General features: G+C 39.1%; 1 protein-coding gene across 2 annotated transcripts in view; it reads left to right on the forward strand.

Moving 5' to 3' along the window:
• Nucleotides 1–26,712, forward strand: part of SLC39A10 (solute carrier family 39 member 10) — a 216,113-nt gene that overhangs the window by 126,830 nt on the left and 62,571 nt on the right. For both annotated transcript variants that reach the window (XM_071434539.1, XM_071434540.1), the window contains one exon: nucleotides 15,543–15,690. The gene's annotated coding sequence lies outside the window, so the exon portion shown is untranslated. The remainder of the gene's footprint in view (nucleotides 1–15,542; nucleotides 15,691–26,712) is intronic.

Here is a 26,712-nt window from a genome sequence, read left to right on the forward strand (position 1 = left end):
TCATGTGTAAGTGGAATAAAATTGCCACTAATGATCTTGGTCATTAATATTTAATTATGCATTTCATTATGTAAAGTTATTGTAAAGGATTTCATTAGCAACAATTAGAGTGCCTCACATCTAATTTATATGCACCTGTTCTTAATTACCATGGTATTGAAATCAATACTGAAAAATGCTTAGGTACTTTATATTCAACATGATGTGCTGTATATAACTAGGATTACAACAACTTCCATGTTATTAGCTGACAATCAAGTTAACTTAACATCTGCTAAAATATGTTCTCTTTGTTCTAAAATGAGGTCAGATCTTCCTGCCTGTAAAATCCAAGTTCCTTAGCAAAGGCAAAGTTAGAAGAATGTGTATGTAATTGCTATTTGTCAGCCTTTTAAAAATAATCTCTTTTGGTTTCTGTTGTTTTTAACTTCTTCAAAAATCTAGAGTCTCTGTCACTATTATATACCACAACTATACATAGTATACATAATACAGCTGCTAAGTCAGCTTTCTTGGCATGCATTACCATAAAATATCCTGACAAAGAGCTGCTAGGGATAATAACTATGCCAACAGGAGGATTGCAAACCCCAGATGCTTCATGTGAGGCAACACACTAGAAGCCCATCATCAATTCACTTCTCACACATACTGGTTCAGCTTCCAAGTCAATCCTTATCCTCGTAATGTTTCATACATAGCTAGGCATTCCACGTGGAAAGCCCAGTTTCTAAAATATTGAAATGTATAATGGTGTTTTCTCATCCAATTAATGAAAATGTTTCTTGATATGCATCAATGATTATATCTATCAAGCAATCCTTCAACAAGTAAGCATCAGTGAGGTTTTAGAGCTGAGACCTAAAATTGCTCAGACACAGCAACAAGCACAGGAGTAGAAGGGTAACCTTCCCAGTTTCTCTTTCCTCTGGCATTTTGGTTTTGAAATCCTACAGCCCACTGAGATTTCAAACAGGTTGTTTTTTAAAGCCATCAAAGCTAAATGCAGTGTGTGGTGAATGGAACCCCAAGCACACTGGACACCTCTGGGAAGCCTGGTGTGGCTTTTTAGATTCTATCTGGTCCCTCAGCTGCCTGGTATGCTCCAGGCAAAACGTGGCCAAGGTGTCCTCCCAGAGTTTTGTTTAACCTGAAGTGTACTTGACTCACATCAGCCACAGTGCCTTTATTCTCCTCTCTTCCCTGGCCATCCTCCCACCTATTTGAGCTGCAGCAGCATCAGAGCAAGGCTCTAAGTGATGAATGGTCTTTAACCCACCTAAATCTGATCAGATCCATGTGGCCACTTGTGCTCTAAGCCAAAGCCTTTGGACACATGCTCTCTTGCACCTGTCCCATAACTCACAGTATGCTCTTCCCCTCTGAAAGGAAAAACAGGGAAAGTGAGGAAACATCATAGCACCAATGTGGGTGCAGGAAATTGTCTACACAGCTTTTCAGCACTTACAATTCAACAGACCCATGATAAAGTAATACACAGAATTAACAGAATCAACCTGTTTTTCACAGGAACAAAACCAAAAGTTTGTTACCAGTTATGACTTAGAGGTATGATACATCCTATAATAAACCATAGCATTTTTAACATCAGATTTTCTTCCATGCCTTAAATATTTGATGGCATTTCAAGATGATGCCAAAAATTTTGCCTGTGAGATTCACAGGGTGATAGAGGGCAAAACTGTCTTCACAGGATGATTTTACCAGGAGGAAACTTCAAAGAAGAACTGACTGATGTGGCAAATACATTAAAAGCTCAAGAACAAAGCAATACTCTCAATTGTGGGGAAGTTAGGATTTGGATCTGAACACTTCACACTTAAGTAAATACTAACAAACCAAATTAGCACAGGTAAACAACAGCTAAGGTTTGCTTCTAGTGCAAATTAAAGGCTCTTCTTCAGGGTTTTTTTTCTGAAATATGACTTATAGATGCTCCATTTGCAAGCCATATCTTAATTGCATTACTCTGATGTTTTGGCTTTAATGCATATTTTTAAACATGAAGGTGACAACCTAATGACATTGCTGTAATTTTTTTATTTAAATTATTGGTTTGCATCCATTTCTTTAATTATTTTATTTAAAATAGACATTCAAATGAAGAGTCCTGAAAGATCACTTTGTTCAGAAGGACAATATCAACACTGCAAAAATATCTGCAATATAATTACATTGTCAATGTATTTTAAATTTTGCAGGTAATTGCAGTTTATCTTCACAGAAAAATAGCCTAGATAAAAATAATTGTCATATATAATCAGAGAATCTACTTAAGTATCTTGCTTAAATGTGGTAAATGCTTGTTTAGGGCTTGGTTTAGTGCTTGTGAAAGACTAAGGAAGCAAAGCAAGTAAGATCCTTGCACTGGATAAGCATTCCAGCTTTTATCCTCCAGTTCACCAGAGACTGGTTGTTTCTATTTCTGGGACTTTCCTGCATAAACTGCTACTTATATTGGATGTGTAGCACCTTAGTGACATCCACAAATTATGTATCCTTCTCCCTTTCCCTTTGTATGGAATCCCAGCTTTGTGATGCAGGACAAGGCTTTTGTCTGGTTTGGGATCAATCACTGAGACTCTTTTGCCATAAAGTGATTGGAATTATTCATTAATCTTCCAGACCACTAGGTTTGTCTTTCATGAAGTAAAATTGATTTCCTTATCTGAGCTTGTGAAGGAGTGGGATGTCCACCTTTCTTGATTTGTAGCTCAGGATGGACAGTAATGGAGAAGCCTTGAGAGCAGCAGCTTCTGGGACCCCAGAACTGACAGGTCTTAGTGCAACAGCCTGATATTTGCTCATGGGTGGGCTGCATATTGCACTACATAGCACTATGAAAAGAGGATATTTAAATGTGGAGAGAATAAATCCTTGGGGAGCACTAGCTTTTCTACAGATTTTCTTTATTCATTCTCTTCTGGAGAGCTTCATGACAGTTTATAGTGCACAACAAATCTCTTTGGTTGCAAGAGGGGCAGATTTATTCCACCATGTTTGAATCACCTGGGAGAAATAGAAGCAACTTTGAGTTGAATTACTGAGTAATCGACAGCTTCTTTTTCAAGGACCAGCAGACGCAAGAATAGATATCATTTCCATTAGAATCTTGCCTCTTTTCTGGCCAGATGGTAGCAAGGAGCATTGGAAATCTGATTAATATCCTGTGGTGGATTTTACCAGCTCCCTGGTACTGGCCTTTCAAACACTCCAGATCTTTTGAGAGTCTTCTGTTCATAATATCAATACAGTTATACCTCCTATCCCTTTGGGGCACTACAAAAAGGGGTCAAATCATGCTTCTCCTCTTTGATCCTCTTGATCTGTGGCATTTTCCTATCTAGAAGCTAACATTTCAGGATCTGTATTGTTTCCCATTCCTTTCCAATGTAGTCTGGGAATGACTGTGCAGTCCTTACACAGCCACAAACACAGATTCTTAGATCAAAGCCTGAAAAAGAGGGTCTGTATTACTTTGGATTTAGACTTGAACCTTTTATCCACAACGTACTTTTCAGTAAAAATGCAAATCATTTAAGCCTAGAGTATAATCAGAGTTCCAGACCTAGACACCAGTTCCCTATGGCTGCTGAGTAATTTCTTATTTTGTCCATTTTTCTTTCCACTGAGAAGATACCAAAAGTACTGCATTAATGTGCTGTGGACAGAAAAGAAACAGAGATAAATCACCTTTGTATACCACAGTTATTCCCTGGTCTCCAAAATAATTACTTTGAAAGCCATTTTTCTTACTGTTTGCTCCTCCATTCAGAACTGTCTGCATTAATAACAAGGCTTTGCATCTCGATATTACTATAGCAGGGCATAATCTCTGCTACAGTAAAGTTTACCAGTCACTGTCTGTGTAAAGATCCTTTTTGCAGGTTTTCCCCACACAGTTAGTTAGAAGAAGCTATAGGGAGTGTAATTGCATGGGTATTACACCAATAAACAGAGCAGGGAATATGTGCCACTAATGACAAAGTATCAAACCCTCAAAAGAGCAAAAACTTAACACAGACCTTTGATGGTTCTAAATTCTGTTCCTCATTTAAATTACGTTGTCCTTTATCCCTTGCAAACACTAGTGATTACAGTGAGATAAACATTTCACAGAGGTGTTACCCAGCAGGTGGTGTCACAGGCTATGAGTGTTTCCAGCAGCTGGAATAAATATCTGAAATGTAAGTCAGACACTGGAAAACTAAAAGCTTCAAAAGTGGGTTCTAACACAGCACTGGGATCTCTGACCCACAGACATGGCAATTTGGGATCTCCTGACACAGTGGTTTTCTAATTTCTGGTAGAATCAGCAGGACTTAGCTAAGCTTGCAGGGAAGGAGTCTGAAACAAATACCCTCTGTGCTCAACACAGCCAGGATATGAAGGTCACTTCAGGGAAAAGAAATCAATGTATGCCAAGGACAAAGGGCCAACACCACAATATAACATATTATTATCCCAACCCACAGTGCTGTACACAGTTTACTGTCAACAAATGGTCAGAGAAACAAGAGAGATGGAGTGAAATCCCTCTTATCACAGTTGTTTGGAAAGAAAAGCAACTGGAAACAACTGCATTCCACCAGGGAGAAATCTCAGTCTCCTATGAAATGGCTGACAACTGAGTTGTCTTAGACCAGGGCACAGGAGGAGAACCATAAATAGATTTTACTTTTTACAGTCCATATTTACCTATCTCTTTGATAGTTGTTATTTATCTCAATCTTCTTATTATCACAAAATCTGCTATGTGTAGTTTTAAAGTTATAGGCTGGTGGTGTGCTAGATGGAGTTCGAAGGATTTGCTAAAACTCCAGTAAATGAAGAAGACCTGAAAAGCATGAGGTTATAATCTGGATTATGTTTTATCTTCATTTGCCACATTTTAACTGACTTTTAAATTGTGGTAGGAGTGGCTGCAGACTTGGTGCCTGCAGGACACACAAGGTACACAGCACATCAGGCATGAACTCATTCAGCTCTCCAGATAGAGAAAGGCTGAAGCAACTGTGCCATTTCAAAAGGCATTGCCCAAATTCCTCTGGGGGAGAATTGCATGGCTAATGAACCACACTAAGATTTCAGAGTGCTAACTTCTTAGTCTCAAAAAAATCAACATTTGGTGATGATCAGGATGAGTGAGAAGGGTGCTTTTGGCAGTACTTCTGAGCAAAAGAACAGATCAGTTGGGAAAATATGACTTTGGTACTTCCCATTTGCTTTGTCAGTCTAACGAAATCAAGATAAAATGAGATATTAAATATAATTTCTATGGGGCTAAAGTGGAAGGTCTTTATTGTCCAATGCCAGCCTTGAAAGAGAAGGGAAATCCAACTAAGAGTGCAAGGTACATTTCTGCACAGAAGAAATCAATGAACTATGGCAGTTGTCTGAAAACTTTATTAGTTCAATGAATCACATTTATGTAGACACTAATAATTATAATGTAAATAAAGCAGTCAGAGCAATGTAAAATAGCCCATCATATAGTACTGAGTATGTCAATGTTATTACCACAGTGTTACAATTACTGAAGTTTAATAGAGAAATATAAGACACACACAGAAAGTAATTGAGATAAAAGAGCACGGTAAATTGGTATAGTACTGCAGAGAGTGATGAGCCACACTTAATTTCAGCAATTACAAACCTACAGAGCAAGTTCTACTTCTCTTATCCCAATGAATGATTGTGTTAAAGCAAATAGTCCACACTCCTAATGGAATTCCCCTACTTCTTAAAACTAGGTTTGTTAAACATCCCACCTGGATTTTCTGCAATGCTGTGCTGCCTTCTACTTGAGTGTGTCTTCTGCAGCATTATTTGCAGAGTGGGAAATTCCTTGAAGTGCAGTAGAATGTCTCTGCACTTTGAAGTGTCTGTCATGAGTGTGGCAGACATGCCATCAGCCTGCCTCAAAGTTAAGGACCTCCACAGCTTTTTACAATAAATAAATCAGTTCTTTTTTGTGTTCTCCTTACTCTAAAAATACCTCTCCTTTACCATCCCTGAAGTTAGCTCATGTGTTCCTGCCCTTTTGAGTAGCTTCTTCAAAGGGAGGTAAAAAATTGATTGGCTGTCAAAACAGCATTAAAAAAAAGAAAAGAGAAAGTAAGGTACAGTAGTGTTCAAACATCTACATGTCAAGGAGAAAAGGTAGGGCAGACATTCTGTATAACCAAAATAATTGTCATTATAAGGAACAAGTCAAATCCAGAGAAATACTAAAATTGTAGCAAGAAATTCAGCCTGGTGGCACCTTGGCATGGTTTACATCAGACATTTCCTGGAGAATTTCTCTTGGAGAGGGACAGGGAGGGGCTGCGTGTCTAAGGAACAGAGGACTACCCGATCCAGTTGGCTTTGGAAGTCAGCTGGATGAGATTTTATGATTAATCAGAAAGTGCACAAAATGAAGTGTTGATATGGTAAGATATCGAGCAAAACCCTTGTCGAGCTGCTCCTTGCTGAGCTCACACATCCTGGGAGCACTTCCACTTGTACAGGTATGTGTGACTTGTCTAACAGCCCCATAAAAACTCTCTGACCTTATTACACTACTGCTTCGTGATTAGTTACCTGCTCTTAAAATAGTATGAAAAATTAGGGTGACCTAATTTTCCACACAGCCACAACATCCAGCAATTAATTCTTCTGTTCCCAAAACAATATTTCCTCCTGCTAGTTGCACAGGTGTTCCTTCTGTGGCTTCTTTTTCACGCCATCTTCCTTAACCCCAGAGGACTGCAGAGGATTCTCAGCCTGACTGCTCCATGGAGCAGCAAAAAGTCTGAAAAGAAAGCATAAGATTTAGTGTCTCAGCTGGGAGCCAAGGGAAAAAATAAATATGCAGGTATCCTGAGATGCTTCAATGCTTTTGATGAATGAAATTGTGCTGTGAATGAAATGCTTTCAAAGAGAGAAGGAAACCATTTTTTAAATGTTTGCAAGTTCAATTTAGTAATTAATACTTTGCATAGATATTAATATTATAAGGGAACGGTTAAAGCTGGGTGAGGCCAAAAATACCTGTTCTGAATTTGAATTTTCACAAGAAATTGGAAGCACAATTAAAAAGGATTATGTGCAAGTGATAACAGCTTGAGAATTCATTACAGTAGAACCTCAAAATCTTTTTATTTGAAGAACCTCTTCAGTATCGCATTTAATGACTTTTGCAGCATTCTTAGGATTTACAGTTTGAAACCTTTAGACTCTGGGAAAGATCAAACTCTTGTGCCTGTTTAACAGTATCATCTATGAGTCTGAATAGAAAGAACAACTATGTAAAGCTGGGAGAGGCAATTACTGCTGGGACAGAGCTATGCATTTTCCTGCCACGGTAGGAATGCATGGATTATCAGTCTGGGTCACTTTGTCTCTGGAAGAAATTCAAGAATTCACCTAGACGCCTTGTTTTTCCAGCTGCTTTTCTTCAAAGGTATCCAAGTGAGTTCTGCCAGCATAAATCTTTCCATGAAAGAGCAGCATGGCCCATAATACTCACAGGCTTTTACAGGCTGCTTCATGGGAGATGAGGAGTCCTGTCTGATGAGGTGAAGAAGCAGTGTCAGTTGTTGTAGGGCTCCTCTAAAAACTATAGCCAGGATGAGATATTTCAGGAGCACCAGGAGAACTTCTTGCTCTTATGAGAGGTGTCTTTATGTTTCTCTGTGTCAGCTTAACCAGAATGTGATAGCACAAGCTGCTACTGAGAAAGCCAGATCTGTCATATGAAAAACGATTAAGCACTTCTTCAAAAGCATGCTTATATCTCTTTTGATACAGACCAATTCCTAGGATTTAATAGAGTAAAATAAAAAGTTGAAATATACTTCATATTAAAGCAGAGTCAAAATAAAAAAAAGGCATTAAAGTTTCTTAAATGAGCTATTTCAAGCTTGAGAGCATTTTCCAAATTGCATTTCAGATACTGAAAATCCGAATTTTTTTTCACACCGGTTCATATTTAAAAGGGAGATAGAAACTTTGAAATGTTTCCTATTATGGAAATCCTTTTCCCCCACTAGCTATACTTTTATCTTTTATTACTCCCCCTGCCCCACCCCACTCCAAAAAACACCAAAAAATATAAAAGGAATCCATGATGTTGGTCACTGAGGTATTTATATAAAAATTAAAAGGAACTTCACCTTTTTATAATATAATTATGCATGAATTCCCTTTAAAGTCTGACCCAGTATCTGCTGACTTCAAAGAACAGACCTTTTTTGGATGAGAGTAGTCACTGAAGAGTTTGGATGATATTAGTCACTGAAATGAAGATTCTGTGTTACCAGACTCTCTGCCTATATTATGAATCTTAGGTGAACTCACAATTATTAGCTTGAGCCCACAAAAAGCTTTAGAATTTACCAAAGTATTATGAAGTTATAGTGGCATAGTATCTCTTAAGTGTTCAAATCTCTTCAAAATTCTCTCTCTGTTATTATGAATTATATATAAAAATATTGTTAGTTCATAATCAGGCTGCAAAATTTATACATGAAAGAGCATTTATTAAAAAAAAAGAAAAAAAAAAGAAAAATCTGTTTACCCATAAAATGAATGCATCAAACCTTCAGATTTAAAAGAAAATGTCATAAATGCAGCAACACTTACAACACTTACAACTTACAACACTTGCATAGACAAGAAATTTCCTCTAATCTATGGCCAGTTTTATCAGTGTTATGTTAAATGATCCTTTCCTGCATTTGCTTCATTGAGTCCTAATAGCATTTGTCTTTAATTCTGAATTGTAATTATGTTAGCATGACAAACACTAGTAGAGAATTCTGCTGGGAATTTATGAGGAACTTGGCAGAGCAGCTTTTAACAATACCTAATCCTGGAACCTTACCCATGACCTTCATTAACCAGAGAAACATCCCCAATTACTAAAAAAGATGAACTTGAAACTCCGAATTTTACCTGAAAGCATGAAAATCAAAAGAAAACAAACACCAAAACTAAAGAAAAGCAGGGGAGAAAAGGAGAGAGCAAATTTATAGGGGAAAAAACCACAAGTTTCCAAAGCCAAACAATTATTGAAGGCCAAATTCAGGACAAAACTCCCAGATGTGAGGTGACGGGCTGTTCCCCAGAGGTCAGGTCAGGGACAGTGGCAGTGCTGCTGCCCAGCTGGGTGCCAGCTCAGGAGGCACTCAGGGCACTGGGGCACTGTCCTGACAGCGCGGTGGCTCCGCTGGAGCACGGACTCAGAGCTGCAGGCCTGTGCTTCCCTGAGGATGCTGGACAGGATGTGCACGGCTGCAATTCCCAGGCACACCCTCCCCCTCTCCTCTTGGAGGAGGCTCAGAACAGATGAGGCTGGGGCTGTGTTTTCCTTGCCTGTGACAGATTTGCACAGTGTCATAAGCTCGCTGTGCTTGGTTGTTTTCCTTCTATCAAAAGAAAGATGTTGCAGAACTGTTTAGAGTACAAATGAATCCCTACCCCATATGTTGCTATTTATATTTATATCCACTTAGGACACCCAGCAGACCTGGTTATGGAGCAGGTCCTTGTTGTTTCCAGCTCCTCCTCTGCTCATAAACATTTAAGTGCAAACAACTGGATATGGCCACGTCTGCACTTAAACTGCTCATTGTAATTTCACATCAGCTCCTACTCCATACCAATTTTCTAGGCAACATATTACAGTATCTGCTCGTGTACTTTGTGCAGACTGTGTAGGAAGCAGCTTAATCTAAAACATCTGTGGCAAGATGAGATGATCACATAAACATAATTTCTTGCAGAGGTTCTGTCTATAAACTGCAATGAAGTATGTTTCCACTGCATCAGCACAATCCTACCTTTGCATTTACCTTTTATCATCCAAATGGAGAACAAAGGAAAATAAAATACAAGAGGAAAAGTCAAATTCCCAGGCACATAAACACTATGTTCAGACAGAAACTGACAAAGCTCTGAAAATTATGTCCCTAATCTGAAAGCTGTTCAATAAACTACATTAATTATCACTGCTGAGTATCTGTTTATGTGCCTAAATTCCCAGTAAGCCATATAGAAAATTACTTTCTAATGTGGAATCACGAAAGCTTTTTGATCGCAAAAGCTCCACACACACACTAAACTGTTGCAGAGTAAGTCAATAATCAGTGAGCTGCATTTTCAGAGCCTAATGGATTCAATAGACACCTAAGGGATATCTCAGCTTCAGCAGCAGCATTGTGCTCCATCACATTACCTGGCAATAGAAATGACTCACAACACAGTCTCCTAAAAGAGGGTATAAATTATCCTTGTAGCTGAGATTTACCCTTCAAGGTCGGTATCCATACCCAAGCAATTTCTCTTCAATCCTGCCCTTCAGGCACTTTACCAAAAGATAGGAAAGGCGCTCCATATCAGGCATGTTCCAGCTCTGAAGGTACCTACATGCAGTTTCATCTGCACATAAAATACAGTACAGAAGCAGCTTGCCATCAACACACAAATAGCTTCTGTCAGCAAACATGTTAATTACCAAAATTTGCGTTCCAAGACTTCCCATGTTAGTTCCTTAAAGAAACTAAGCACATTAGCTGTTTTCTCATTACATCATTTTGAATATGAGAATGAATGCAAGTTCCAACAACAGTTTCAGGCACTAGAGAAGGGCATATAATAAAGATTCACCTAATAGCTGAAAAATCTCATGAACAAAAGAATCCCTTTTACACAAGAAAGTGCTCTCTGAATGGAATATCTGCTAAACACTCAATGCATGCCCCTGGAAGTCAGTGGAGCACTCAGATCCCCTCTTAGCTTGTAAGATTTTATAAATAAAAATCTAGTAAATTCTTGGGATTTGTAGCCTCCTATTTGATCCTTTCAGTCCTGAGTGTTCTTCACCATCCCCACTGGAACATAAGCAGAAGAGTTATATACTTGTATTTCTAAATGCAGATGAGTATTTTTCCCTTTATTATGATCCACCAAACTGGATTCAATAAATAAACTACTCTTAACTCCAAATTAACTATAATCTTGTAAATCAGACTATCAGAGACTGGTGTAAATGCAAACATGTCAAATGGATAAGCAATCCATTGGCTTCTATAATTTTAACCAATATAAATTACTTTTTGGGGGCAATATCATAATTCCAAGAAGACTATAGGAAGTAAACTACGCTGGCTTCAGCAGTGGAAGCAAACTTGAGGGAAGAAGGCTCCTTTTCAAACCTCAGAACTTGGTTCTATGCCCAGAATTAAACTGAGGACACAATACTGTCACCCACTCATGAATTCCCTTCTTCCAACTTTAGGAAGCCTGGGGTTAAATGATGATAAAACCCATGGATGGTGGGAATGCCTGTGTTCCAGGTGGCTGTGCAGGAGGAGGAACACTGCCCTGTGGTACTGAGCTCAGCCTCAGCTCACAGTGAGATCAACACTCCCGTGCTCGGTGCCTAGGCAGAGCCTCCCTGGCAAGGAGAGGTTCCTGCACACACAGGCACCAGCACGTCACATCACCACAGGCATAACCACTGCCTCTGCACTGGGGGAGAAAAAACTGTGAGAATAAAACTGGAGGCCAAAAAGTGCCTAGAGCCTAAACACTGGCAATGATTTCTCTTTTCTACTTAGGATAAAAAGGAAGGTAGGAAGTCCTATTATGTGCAGGGAAGGAACAAAGTCCTTGAGGCTCATTGGTGAAGTCTATGAATTGAAAAGTACTAATTTAACACAAGGGTAGTAAGTGGAATGATGGCATCTCTTCAAATGAATTCATAAATTAAAAGGTATTTTACATTTTTAAGGGAACATTTTTTTTGTTTATAAAGAAATTAAGAAAACCAAAAACCTCTGAGTAAGACATTGTAAATGGATTCACAGGTTATCACTGAAAGCTTGTGTTAAATGAAGAAAATAACAGCTACAAAGGTTTTGAGCCTAAACTGAAAACTATAGCAAAGTCAGTTTAGTTCTTGGCAACTCTTCTAAGGACACATTGACTGATCTCTGCCCACATGAAAGAAGAAACTATACTTAGTGCCTTCAATAAATTGAAGCTTTGGATATTCCAAGAAGGTGCAGAGAATATGGGAGAAATGTAGATTCTTAAAAAATGCCAGGTATTTCCTTCTGCACAGTTACTGTGCTCCACACAGTGAATGCTGGATGTGATGCTCACTGTATATGGAAGAGAAGTCAGACTAGGAGAGCCCTTCTGGCCTTTAAATGGAGGTATACCTTAACTATATTTTAGAGGATTTGGGAGTACAGGCATCTGGACAAAACAAGGTTTGTAAGAGTATTCTTTTGCATTATACTTGTGTATATAACAAGACTTCATACTTACCTTTACTGTAAATTAGTATCTGTATCACAGTACCAGGCTGTTTCCCACCTGCTTCTTGTTCCTTTTTACTTCATAATTCTCTTCCTTCATATTCTTTTCTCCAATTGCTTGTCCTTTTCCATTGTAGTATCCTCAGTGACATTCTTTCAGTCTTTACTTGCATCTCACAGATCTTTTTGTTTCCTGTTTCTTTTCACCATCACCATGAAATAGATACCTATCATGTGGCATTTTGCTGCTCTGCCTGCACTACTAAACTTATTTTACAGCTGAGAAATTGGCACAGGCAATAAATAATTTGCTGGTTTACTTGTGCACCTTTAAAATATGTGTCTCTGCTAGAACAAGAAAAGAGATCTCCTGCCTTACTGGACAAATCCCTAATTTGAATGTTTTTCTTCTCTTTTACAAAACTGAAAGAACTTTATTACTTTTTAATTCTTGCTTTACAAATTTTAAATATAGCATACTCCTGCAGAAATAAACATCCCACTTCTTCAGTGAGAGATCTGAACAGTTTGGGGAGGCCTTTCTCTCATTCCCCATGGCCAGGCAGAGCTGTCAGATTCTCTGCCAGGGTCCAAGTTAGTCAGTGAGCACACTGGCACCACTGCCCTAAAATGGAAGCTCTGTTACAAAACTACACCCTACAAAAATCCACTCCCACCTTTTTCATACACCAGTTGAGTTTCATTTCTGTGGTTTTCTTGTCTGCATTAACTTGTCATGCCGTGCCCCAAATTAGACATCGACCTGGCTTCCAATGCAGTCTCTACAGAGGATGCAGAAGACACAGAAGTGCCTCACAGAACCCACTGATCACGCTGTGATTTATTAAGAAATAATGAAGAAACTGATTGGCATTAGTTTCAGAGCTTTGAATTGAACCCTTTGAGAATGGATGTAATTGGATTGCATTCTATTATAAGCTAGGAGATTTAAAGAAGAAATCTTTAACTTTGGGTTATATTACAAAATATGCTGAAGATATTTATTAAAAAAAATAAATCAAGCAGCCATTTCTCTGTTTGTACAGGCAAGACAAGCAAGTTAACCACTTTAAAAAGCTGAACTATGGCACACCTAGCCAGCTTCATCATCTATTTTGTGAATTAAACAATTGTTTATATATGTGACATTCTCACTACAAGCTTTAAATCATATTTATTCATTGTACAGCAATTCAAAGTGGAACCACTGACTGAAAATATGGAGGCCCTAATCAAAACTATTTGTAGACCATTGGTACTCAAGTAATTTTATCAAGAATTTATCAGTGGGTAAAGGAAATTATCAGATTATCTGGTATTATTTATACCACCACATTTTACCAGTTAATCAAATAATAATTAGTTTTTTCATCTGAAACTTTTATTGCTGAGAATTGACATGTGTGGGTATTAAATAGGGTCTTGTTTCGTAGCAGTGACAGATTTTGTAGTGCACAAGGAACTGTCATTACTTTAAATTAAGCTTTCATGGAATCTAACTTTTCACTTGAGCCTGCACAAGGTCATGATTTTTTTATCCCTGTATGAAATCACAAAAAGAAAGTAATTTTATTTTGTAAATGAGCACTTATTCCTCTTAAAGCAAATGGTCGACCTTGTTCATTACCACAATTACTGACCTAGCCAGAATTAAATGAACTCTGCATTTAAATATTCTGTAAACAGCAATGAATAAGGGCACATAACAGCAATTTAAATGCATCCATTTTGGTGAAGTGAGTATTATAAAAGAGAGACTTACTTCATATTAGAAATAATTTCCTGCCCAACTCAGCATCTTTGCATTATCTCCTGGGCTTATTTACTTTTCATATCATTAACATGCTTTGCCAGATCTTTTTTTAAATGATAACATCAGCTTCCCTCAGCCAAGAATCTTATTTGACATAATTGCTTCTCATATTTGAACTTTTTGAAAATTACTGTCGATTTGGCACGTTTCTGAGGTGATGCTGAGGACTTTCTAGACATCCAGAATTAAAATACACTTCTAGAAGAGCACTGGTAAGCAGTTCCACCACCAAATGAAGGTTCCTAACTCAGCTGGTGACACTGACCAACACTAAGCCACCAAGTCCATCCAGGGGACTTCTGAATTCAGTGGAGATAGTCAGGTTCTGTTAAACTGGAGGCTGGGAATGCTGAAGGTTTCTGGAATAAAAGATGGGGAAGAAGATTCAGCAAGCATTTAGAAGCCCTCAGAAACAACAGCTACTGAATAAAAATATTATTATGTTACAGTATTGCTATTATGGGACACCAACAGGGATGTGCACTGATTCTTTCTCACTTTCCCTGAACCCACGTTGTGGCTGTACAATCATGGCCAAATGCATCCTGTAGGCAAGTCTGAGTATCTGCTGCTGAAACCTGCCTACTCCAGCACAGTCTGAGGGCCATCACTGTACATCCCATATATTCTGGTTTACATCCACTGGCCAGAATCAGGAAATCAAAACATCCCTTCCTGCTTTTGCCACAGGGCAGCTGCAGTTCAGGCTGCTGCTGTAGCAATGTGTAGTCCAGGTCCTGAAACCCAGCTGCTCTGCATTAGTATCAAGGCAGGCTCTTGTTTGGGCACTGTAATCAATGCAAATGCATCCTGGGTAGTTCTGAAAATAGCCATGGATGTGTGGGAGTACAGAGACATTAAAAGCACCCTTCTTAAAGTCATCTGTAAATTAGCTAAGATAAATACAATCAAAATCTAACCTAGAGATTCTCTCTGGGAAGATTTGCCTATGAATGTATTTCATGTTTAGGTCTGCTGAATCCACTACAGAAATTGCATAACTTTATTTTGGGACCTTATCAGGTGGTCCAAATTTCCTCACAGCTCAGTTGTTGATTCTATAAAGTTATTTACATGCTTTAGACATCTTGATGAGAAGCCCAAAGGCAAAAGCTAATGTTCCTAGGCTTTCTATAAACATTAACAGAGAGTGGGGACAGTTATAGGACATGGTTCAGAATAACAGCTAAATTAGGTTCAAAAGGAGCATGAACATTCCCTCTTACTTCGTGACTCTCAAAATTTTATTTAGATGGCACAATCCAATACTTAGGAAAGATAGAGGCCTTATGTTATCCCTGAACTTTCAGAGATGTCCCAGGTACTACAACAGCACTCAAAATATGGTAGCACAATCCTAGAGCCTTTTATAACTGGCTTATGTTGCTTTTGCACAGGTGGAATCCCAAGCTGGCTCCCTCAATCCTGACATCTTCCTGAAATTCTTCTGGAGTTGGTGATCTGAAGAGTCCTGAAACATTGCAACATCTTCAGAGTGGTTTGCAGCAGGAACCCCAGGAGCACAGACCCACTGCACAGAACCTGGTAGGGAATTTCCACGGGCCATAAATGATCCTCACTCCCTCAACAAACAAAAATTAAGGTCCAACCAACTCAGCCACAAAACAGATCTGCTGTTCATAATGTAGGGAGCAGGAAAATGCTCCACTGACAATACTTTATGACATTTGAAAGGACAAATGTCTATGATCCCAGACCTTCTAGCTGTTTTATATGATAAATTCCTTTACAGATTGCTCTGGAAATTTGGTGCTTGGAAAGTCAGGGCTCTTGTTTTGGAGAATCCTTTGGGTTATGACAGTGACAATGCTTTTCTAAACCTGTCACATTTTATCCAGCATTAAGAAAGGGTCTAATATATTTCATGGCACTGTGTGGCATAATTGCTAGTGGCTTTTTTCCTCTGACTCTTTCAAAATGAAGGATGTTACTCCCATACATCCTCACAGGCTATGCATCATTAATGACCATCCAGGCCAGAGCTGTGTATTTATTTCCATGCATGGTTTCATGCTGTCTCTCCGAAGTCTTTGCTTTGTAAAGTCATTCGGTCTTCTCCTGAAAATGTGAATAAGAGACCAGGTGATTTGCTCCCAAAAATAATCACATTCTGCAAGAAGTCTCCATGCTGTTTTTTTATACACAACTCTTACCTCTAAGGACAGAAGTACTTTTTAAATCCAAGTGTTAAAGCAAGTCAAAGACAGGGAGGTGATTCAACCATGCACTCACATTAGGATGAGATAACTCAATGCTTTCATACTGCAGGATAGCTATTTCATTATCTTTTGCTTGCAAAGGGAAGCAGCAGTTCTGATTAAACACTATTTTATCTGTGCTCTTTGTAAGCACAACTCAGTGAAGATGATGGTGCGATATGGCTGAGTTTTGAAGGCTTGTGCTTAAGAGCCATATATCTTTAAGGCTTGTACCTTACATGGATTCTCTCCTAATTAAGAACACCTGTAGAGGCCTGACCAGACCCTGTGGTTTGCAGCAAAACTGCCGAAGGGCTCTGAAAAGGCAGAAACTTTGTGTTGTCTTTTAACCTAAATTATAACAGGGTTCAAGCCCGTGCCAAGCAGAGTAAAACTATATAATTTATGAGCCATGAGGGCAGCTCTGGGCCCCTCTGAGGTGATTTTTATCAGTGCAGTAGCATAAACAGTTCTCCTTTACTTGAACATTGGGAAGAGGGAGCAGTGGAAGGCCTGCAGTATAAAGGGGATCCAGCCTGTGCCAGGACCTCTGTAGCCCACGGACAGCCAGGTAAGTGTGTTTGCACTGCTCTGCTTTTTAAGCAACAGCTGAGGAAAACTGTGCCGTGTGCTGAGGCTGAGCATGGGCTGTGTGCTGTGGGACTGCAGGAACTGCACTTCAAGGCCAATGATTCGCTTTTTGCTGTTAAAATTTTAAGCTTGTTACAGAGGATCTACTTTGATTCATTGTCTGCCTTTGTCTTGGAAGGCTCAGTTGTGCCAAACCTCACCAGTGGTGTAATAGAACTACCCACAGTATTACAAACTGTGCTTGGCTGTAATGATGGGTTTGGGCCCTTGCTCTCTCTGCATTTTGAAGTCATATTCCTATGAGCAAACAGGTGTTACTTAAGGACTGGTCCTTGAGTCAAGTGCAAAACTATTAGATACAAGGAGAACATGTAAAGAATTAAATTTTTTGCTATGTATTAATAATGTAATTATGTATAAACCATAAATGTTAGTTTGTCAAAATGACAGTATAGAACAGAACTCGATCTATTCATGTTTTCTATCAGGGTTTGAGGGGCTTTAGGACATTTAGATCATATTACTGCAGCTTTGTGTTCTTTTCAGCAAATAGTATGCACAAAGTGGGAATAGCCTAAAAATATCAGTTAACTGGAAACAGAACTAAGGCAGTGTCCAGCTGACCCACCTCCAGAAACAACAGACAGGCTCCAGGGACTTCTGGCTTTTGTTTCTGTCTCAGAAGGTTTGGGTTTTGTGGTGTGGAGGTTGGGCAGGAGGAAGGGGGGGTTTTGTTTGGTTTAAACTGACATTTTTAATCTAATCTTTATAGGAAAAGGGCCACCTTGAAAATCTTAGTGCTATGTTTCCTTATTGCATATCTCCAGCAAGAATAAAGCCTTTGTTGGTATTGGTTCCTGATTATTAAAACAGCTACAGTTGGTGTCTTAATTAAAAAAAAAAAAAAAAAAACAAACCCTTTGAAGTTGCTCTAATTTTTATTTTCTCTGTAATGTTACATGCAGAGTGCTGCAGAAGGAGAGCTGGGGAAGTACGTTTCAGGCTCAGCTTGCAAGCTGCAGCAGAAGGGGACTTGTTATTTAAAAGCTTTTTCTTGATGAAAAGCTAGAGCTCTGCCCTTGTTAAGCACTGTCAGTTGGCACAGCTCTCCTGTGCTGCCCAGTCATACCCCATTAAGTCTGGGATAAGAAGCATTTCTTGCTAAAAGATTAAGAGGGAGACTCCTAGAAATGTTTTACAATGTTATATAAGAACAGAGTCTGGTTGTAGGCTGTCCTTGGACTTGGAACAACCAGGGTCACAGTTCCAGCCTGAACATGAGCTCGGTGCTCTCATCTTGAAGTTGGTCTAAATTTTAAGCTATTATTGTCTATGATTACCTCTGTAGTTTAGATTGGCACAGTCTCAAAGGAAGGTATTTCCCTGCATCTGGAAAAAAAGGGGATGCAGCCAATGGCCTTCTAAAGCACACTGCAAGAAAACTCTACAACAGCTTGAGGCATCATGTGTAGGTTGTTTAATTTCTTCAGCATAATTATCCTTCTAATAGGTGTGTGCTTGTACCATAATCCTTCTTTCAGGATTCCACTAGAAGACTTCATGCTTGGCTAGTTCAGGCCAATGACTTCCATGGGATCTGTACCGTTCTTTTTTTGCAAATTTAATGTAATGGGTTTGTTCTGTAAACAGAAGATCAAGGTCAGATTTGTCTTGTAGGACTGAGCATCAAAAAAAGTTAATAGTTTTTAATTATCAACTTGCAATATATGAAGTAGTTTATGTGATGCTGATAGCATTGCTCATAGTGTGATTAAATAATATCATAACTTTATGCAAACAACATATCTTCAAAATATGCATTATAGACAGACCCCAGCAGGCTGTGTATAAGGGTTTTGTATAGGTCTTTGTATAGGTTGCTTTGTATAAGTCTTCATTAACCAGGCAAATCTGCTGGTCAGTTCCCAGGGTAGGTGTGGCTGAAGAGTATTCCATACTCATCCAGCTGTCTACTGTCTGCCTAGACACTGCTTATTTCAGGATTACTGGGTTTTTACTCACATCATTTTTGCCTGACAGCTGTGGTGGTCCTAGTGTTGAGAAACACATAGATCTCTCTAAATAGCCTCTTCTCAGCTTATTTTCTGTACTATTTGCCTTTAAGACTCAGTGGTGTTCAGAGAATTGATTTGGAGCCATTCATAACTAAGATGACTATCTACCAATCTCTACCAAGATGTTCTGAGGATTTTACACTTCAGCAAAGCCTCTTTAAAAGGCTCTGTGTGCCTGAAGTCAGATCACTGTGTGGAGCAGTTCTTGTCATGGGACTGGACAGTGGAAGTCAGCGAAAATCTTTCACTTCCTTCCAAAGCTTGTGTTGGGTGTCCTCTGTCTTGACTTGGTGCTGGGGGCACTGTGTGTATCTTGTTGCTGTGCCTGTTCCCCAGATCAAACAGAATTAGCAGCTCATCAAACTGAGCAAACAAGCTCAGAGAGCCGATAGGAGACCTCCCACCAGGATATGTGCTGTAGAGAGCATTCATTCGGTAATGTGAATGGGCTGCACTCAAATGAGAAGATAATGTCTGTCTCAGATAAGTGCAGTGTGTTGCTGAGTGCAGAGATAAGCCTGCTCTGGAGCAAAGCAGGGCACGTGAGGCAGCTGCTGAAAGACTGCTGGGAGCAGACATCAGGCAGGTATCTTCACACAAGCAAGGTCCCTGCAAGCAAAATAGTGCCATGACCTAAAAGGCCAAGAAGCCATGCTGAAAATAGATGGATCTGTGAATCATCAGCCTGAACCAGCCTACACTCTGAGGCAGGAAGGGCAGTGGGAAACCTGAGAGTTGGGTGTTTTGCACTCCTTGTCTGTAAGGCCTTCAGGGGAGGGGATCACTTTCTGGGATGGTGGAAGGTCACTCAGTAATAATCACACAGGAAGCTTAACAGTCAGTTTGAACACTTCCAATTACTGTCCAACCACACTCCAGTCAGTTCTAGTGGCATAGCAGGTGGGAACAGTACAGCAGGGAGTTTGGGGAGGTCCATGAGGAAATATCTGTTTTACTAGAAGAGAAACACGGCAAAAATAATATAATATTATAATCCTTATCTTCACTATCATCACCACCAGCTGCACTCTAGAGAGCACCTGGAAAAGCATATTTGCTCATCCCATCACTTCTGGTGGACTTGGGAGCATTAGGTTTGTGGCTGAATTCAATTGTAAATGTCTTTTCCAACCTAAATGATTCTAGAAGATGATCTGGATACTTCTATAAAGATGGTATTCTTATCCAGCTACACAACTGGCCACAATCACAGCAGGTAAGAGTCTGGAGGATCAGGAAATGGCAGCATGGTTACCAGAGAAGGCTCAGTGCATCTTCTGTTGGATTTTTGTACCCTGTTTAATCCTTAAAGAAATTAGATTAAATACAGCATTGGTTTTTTAGCTAAGAGAATTTCCTGGATGGCAGAAGGAAAAGTACCATTAGGAAGGTGAATGAAATCAGGACAGGCTCCTAGAACAGAGCAATGTCTGCTGTTGGTGCTGCTGCTCAGTGAGCCTCTGTAAAGCAAAGAGAGATCTGTAGGATATCAGTGGATGTCTGGGATTACATATGCTCCTAGCCTCAAAATCTGGGGAAAGAAGGCAGGAAATATTTTGGGTTATGGAGGAAGGTAAACCTATTTTGTATAGGAATGGCACATTTGAAGAATAAGCCAAAAATGGTTGTTATCAGGTGTGGAATACACAGCACCAGGAGGCATAGCTTTGTATAGCTTTGCACAGCTTTGGGTTTTCTTCAAAAGAAAACAATGGATAGCTGTCTCCTGGGTAACAGGAGAGGGGGAAATGGTGCCACAAGGACTAAAAATAATCAAATCCAAAGTATGAATTCTGGCCATGCCCATTGAATTCTCAATAAGCCAGAAATAATCAGGGCTTAGGTGACAACCTATTTAGGGGACAGGGTTTGCTTATGCTCTTAGAACTGGCTTCAGATGTAGCTGGGTGATTGCACTGAAAGGCCTAGGAAAACTGAGAAAAACTAATTGTATTCTCTGTAAAACTTCTGTTATACTTAAGACAAACATTTAAATTTTGAAAAAATTCTACAGATTTCTTCCCTCCTTTACTTGGGCACTTCTTTTATAAAGCTGCTACAACCCTTTCTCTTCATCACAATAGAAGTTTAACCCTGCAAACTTTCTTTACTCACTTTCCCTTTCAGCTCACCATAAAATTCCATGTGTGTGATGTAGCTAGTGTGTTTTATGGGATCAGAACCACACCTTGCTAGTAACTTTAATCTCTCAAACTCTTTGAAACTGTGGTCTATGTTCCTTGGATGTTTCCATTGATGAACATTGCTTATTCACACTCAGCTTCAGCACAGTTCAGCTGGAGCTGCTGCGGTTTTTTTCCATTATGCAAGTGAAATGTCAGTGTGCCTCACTAAATGTTAGTATGGTTTATGATTTCTTTTTAATCTGTGCTAATTTGGGGGCTACTTGGCATTAATACATAGCTTGAAAAAGAGAATTAGTGACTCAAATATTGTTGCCAGGTTTCTGTGGTTTACTTTTACCCATACAAAACATGAAGCAATTAATCTCAAGGTCTTATGTATGGCAAAACAAAACAACCTCTCAGATGTGGCTTACATTTGTTTGAGAAAAACTTTCATTGGAAATGAGGAGTTTGAAATAAAGAAGAGAATACTTATAAACAACAACTATATGACAAAATGCTTCTGTAAGAAGAGGCTAAAGTTAGCATTGCCAGACTAAGCTGTGTTCTGGGTATTCTCAAGCCCAGGTAAAGCATTTGATAAGTGAAATGAAAGATCTTGTACAGGTTGTCTACAGTCCTTACATGTGTGTTTTTATAACATCTTTCTGAGAACTACTTTTTTTTTTTTCCTTTAAGATATTTTTCTCTGTTTGAGAACATTTGATAGACATGTCTCAGGTGAAAAGTTGTCATTGAAACTGGTGCCAGGTATTGGACAGATGAATTACATGCAAGCAGGGGCTGTACAGCCTATGGCCATCCACACTGAAAGTGACTGTCCCTTTAGTGGGGATAGAAAGCCACAGAGCACCGGCAGTGCTGGGAACATCTGATGAGCCATAGCAGTGTGAAGGGCTAAACTGGAATGCTGGGGGTTTTCTCATGCTGCAAAATGGAACAAACTCACTGGAAAACAATAAAGAAAACAAGATCTAATTTTTTTTTTTTTTTTTTTTTTTTTTTTTTAGCTCTGGCCCTTCTAAATGTGTTGTGTATTTATAATTATGCAAGCCAGAATAACCTAGCTACAGAAAAATATCCAAAATGTTGGATAACATAGGAGAGTAATTATTTGCATACCTGGGTCAGGTACTGTAGGGGGATAGAATATAAGAAAATAAAGATAGTGTAGAAAGTAATCTTACCCCTAAGGAGTTGCAGCTGGGCCAATTATCAAAGATTAGGAACAAGCCTGACTTCAACAGGCCACAGCTGTAAGCAATGAGAAGAAGAGTGCTATAAAAGAGTGGGGTGGGTGGTTGAGAAGGGAACTGGAGTCAGTTGGCTGCTTTGTGAAGAAGAAAGAGTCAGTGCTCTGAGGAGCAGCCTATGAGAAAACACCAAGAAGGTATGGAGCTTTTGTGATAAGGAGACAACAGTGTGGAACCCCTGCAATAAGATGGCAACAGGTACCTTGCCATACCTTAGGCTTCCTCCCCTTCTTTTGTGGAATCCCCAAACTTTGCCTGAGACCATGCTGATAGATCAAGGGTGAGTTCTGTAAATCTTCCTGAACCAAATCACATCAGCCTCAAGTGCATTTTTTAATAGGTCAAGATGACCAAGTGCCCTGTTGAAATGCAGATAGATTGGCCAATGACCAGTGCAAAAAGCCAAGGCTGGGTGGCCATACAGCAACTTTTCTGGAAAAGTCTTCCTCTCTGCTTGATGCTATTCATTGCTGAAAATCAGGATGAACTCTGTGTGACAACATATAAAACAACAGATCACCAAATTACTTGAAGTAAACAAAAGTTCTGATGATTCAGGTTACTTTAAAAATATACCTGTGCCTTCAATGCAAGTGCAGCTCTCACATACTCTCCATCTGTCCAGGTGCATATTCCAACCTCATAAGAGATTGAAGCATTTACTCTTTTGGAGGATTGGGTTTTTCTTCTGAGAAATTTGTGGGAATTAAGACAGAAAATGTCTAAACAATACCCTTGTTCATACTGCAACATAATTGTGATAGTTCAGAGAAATCTTAGTAGAGTGTTATCAGATGTGTAAAATGAATCCAGGTAAAACAGCTTTTGCAAAGAAGGTAGCAAATGTTTTTGGATTTCCTATCATGAGGCATGCTTTCAACTCTTTGTAGGGGAAATCAAAGAGACTGGGAGGAAAGAACCACTAGCCAAATACTTTTAGTGTTTATAACAGGTGTGCAGAAGGTACATAATTTGCTACAGCCTTTGCAAGCTTCATTAGAATGCAAAGACAAGGACCAAAAATAACCAATGTTTTTAGAATTATATTGCCTCGTTTGTCACAGTTTTGGAGACATTGGACACTTTTAACCAATTTGGTGGGAGAGCTTTTAAATTTAATGAATTTCCCCAAAGTTTTATGAGAGCTGTTGTATGAGCAGGAAAGAGAGTTTCTATAGTGAATGCCAGAGAAACTGCCCATGGATATGTTTGGTGTTGCTCAGGCTGATCCTGATGAGGTTTGAGAAAAGCTGCAGGGCTTCTCCCAAGAAACAGGGGAAAGTAGAGTAGGAGTAGCTAAGGGTGTGAGTCTGAGGGCAAGAATATGTCTTCTCTCCTTCCAACAGGATTGTTCTTTGCTGATAATGGAGTAATTTTTAAACCAGATTTTTGCACAGCTCACTAAAGAGCTGTTCTCCTCTCCTAACTGTTCTACTACTATTTAACAAAGTGGAAATCTCACTTTTCTTCTTCTGCATGAAGCAATAGACCTGGCTTTCTTATAGTCTGCCTGCACCACACTTTCTTCTTTAATACACGTCACCCAAAGCTCATCTGTGTGGTTCCCCAAAACCCTTTGCCTACCTTCATGTCACCTATTATCATAATCTCATTTGAAATGATTGGTCTCTGTAGTTAAACTTTATTTTTATCCCCTTAAGGATCTTATCTGTCCTACAATTGTGGCCCCATTTCCTCTTCGGGTGAGCCCCTGGAGTGCTTTATGCCTTTCCATGGAACTGTTTACAAGCTGCTTTTGAGGGCACAGCTGTCACTATAAGACTAAAACTGAATCCAAAATCACTAAATATAACTGCTCCACAGGGAACCATCTTTACTGATAAGGCCAATAAATTACAGGAAAAAATAGAGATCTAGAACATAAGTCCTGTACAGCCAAGACCTGAACAATGGCTAAAACAAAACAAGGTTCAATACAGCCAGGGAAAAACCCAATGATGTACAAACAAAGCACTGCAGTTCGGGCAGCCTTGCCTTTCCCCCTGCCTAGGTGAGATGCAGTCTGGGCTTTTCCCTGCTGCCCAAAAGGCAGGATTACTGCTGTGTGCACACTGGGGGTCACAAGGAAATCAGGGCTAGAATCAGTAACATGCCACACCAAATCCACCACTAGCTGTGCCAAAAATGGGCATACAACAAAGGAATCCCACAACTCCTTAATTCTTGATTTAAAACTGGGGTCCTGTGATGAAGTAAACTCTATAGTTTCCCCCTGTTTGATGGGATTTGATGAGGGCAGGAGAACAGTAAATGAAGAGCCAGCTTTATTTCTATGCCTGCCATTTTCAAACACTATGGAAATGAAAGCCCTGCAATGACTTTGGTGAGATGTGGAAGTCCGAAGATCAGAAAAGGGACTGTGATAGAGGTGCTAGGGAAGAACAAGCTTCAAGATGCCATGAGGCCCACAGTTCCAATATTGACTCAGGATGGGAGAGATTGAATTAATTAAAGTTAATTGATTTAATTAAAGTTAATCAATGTTTAACTTTAAAAGTAGGCACTCATTTGCATATTGTTGATATTAGGGTAAGATTTAGAAGATAAGAGCTGTATAACCCATTGTGCTGTTCTCTGTTAGCCTGCAGAGTGAGAAGGATGCTGGGGTTGGTTATCATTTTATGTTCCTCTTAATGAGTGTAGAGATTACTCATATTTTTAAGTCATGAATATAATGGAAATAAGATTTTTCACCAAAAAAAAAAAAAAGAAAGGCAGCAGGAGAACTTGCAGACTCATTTTCTACACAGTTTTGCATGGGACTAGCTAGTACAAGGGTTGTTCATTATAAGTCAAGTACCTTTCTGACCTTCTGCTTTAAAACCAAAAGTCTTTTTCCTCCTCTTCCTGAATGTCATACAATATTATAAATTGTTACGGTTGGAAACGACCTTTAAGACCATCAAGTCCAACTATCATAGAAAAATACTATTCAAGAATTTAGGAAAAATGGACAGGCTGCTCCTGCATTCAGTGCCTGCCCTGATCCAAAATTAGCTCCACCAGGAATGTCCATCTCTTCCCCTTTCTAGTTTGAAGAGCTGTCAATAGAGCCAATAAGTGCTAGGAACTCTAAGAAAGCTGGGCACAATCAGCAATAGAGCCAGATAGATACTTAGATGCTGGTGCAGGAAGGTCCAAATGGCATTTATGAGCTTCTGTCAAAAGCTTTAACTTGGCCAAACTTGGATGGATTTTTTTTTTTTTCTCTTGAAACAGCACAGGATCCATCCTTGACATGTGTTCCTCTCATTCTCTCATTTTGTTTTGTACATACAGTCTGCTCTGTGAGACATAGAAAATTGTTACCATAATTCTTGGTAAATAGCTAGAACTGGAAGAGCTTTACACACATACTCACCCACACTCTTAAAAATAAAAGTCCAAACTCAGCCATGTACTGGCCATGGAATGTTCAAGCCCAAATGATAAATATTTATGTGCCTTGTGAGAGAGGAGTGATGAGCAAGCACATTAATACCTTTTAATATAGAAGCTTTGACATTAACCATTTCAGATTAGGCTTTATAGTTCACTTACCTGTTATGAGATTGGTTAAGTGAGAGGGACAAATGAGATGTTATTCTTGGAAGGTTTACATCTTAACATCTGAAATGCAGGATGCTTTTGAAGAGTGTTTAGCACATACTAGAAAATAGTATAAAACACTGTATCTGTTTCTCTGTAACTTCATATCAAATATTATTAATCTTGTGAAATAGTAATAATAAGATTTTATTTCCTTTGTTTTGGTTCATCATCATTAATAAAATGTATGTAAGTCAAACTAGATTTTCATTGACAATTGCATAAGCTTATAGAGTTGCTACTGGCTTAAAATAAGCAATTATCCTCTCAGCTTCTTTTTTTTTTTTTTAATTAATGAAGACCTAGGAAAAAGCAAGTTTTTAGCATATTCTTGGCTGGACTTTTAGAGATGACAAGATAGAAGTAGCAAAAACTCTTAACATTAGTAAAGGAAGCTATTAATCTACCAGGCCACATAATTTATCAAATGAGTGAGCTGAATATAAAGGTGAAAGAAATATGGAGGACTAGATACTCTGAAATGTGGTGCTGCTGGAAAGGGTGCAAAGGTGGTGCAGATGGTGAATAATTAGACATTAGTAAGGTATAATTTCTTTGTGTTTTAGAAGTGATAGCACAGAGGCAGGAATCAGCTGGAAGTACTGTATTGGGTATATATTCCTGTGCAGGTTAATCAATAATTGTTTTTCCTAATGAAGTCTCCAGAGGTAAT

Source organism: Agelaius tricolor, unplaced genomic scaffold (assembly GCF_023055355.1).
Source record: "Agelaius tricolor isolate 1412-34295 unplaced genomic scaffold, bAgeTri1.0.p SCAF_10, whole genome shotgun sequence".
Classification (NCBI taxonomy): Eukaryota; Metazoa; Chordata; class Aves; order Passeriformes; family Icteridae; genus Agelaius; species Agelaius tricolor.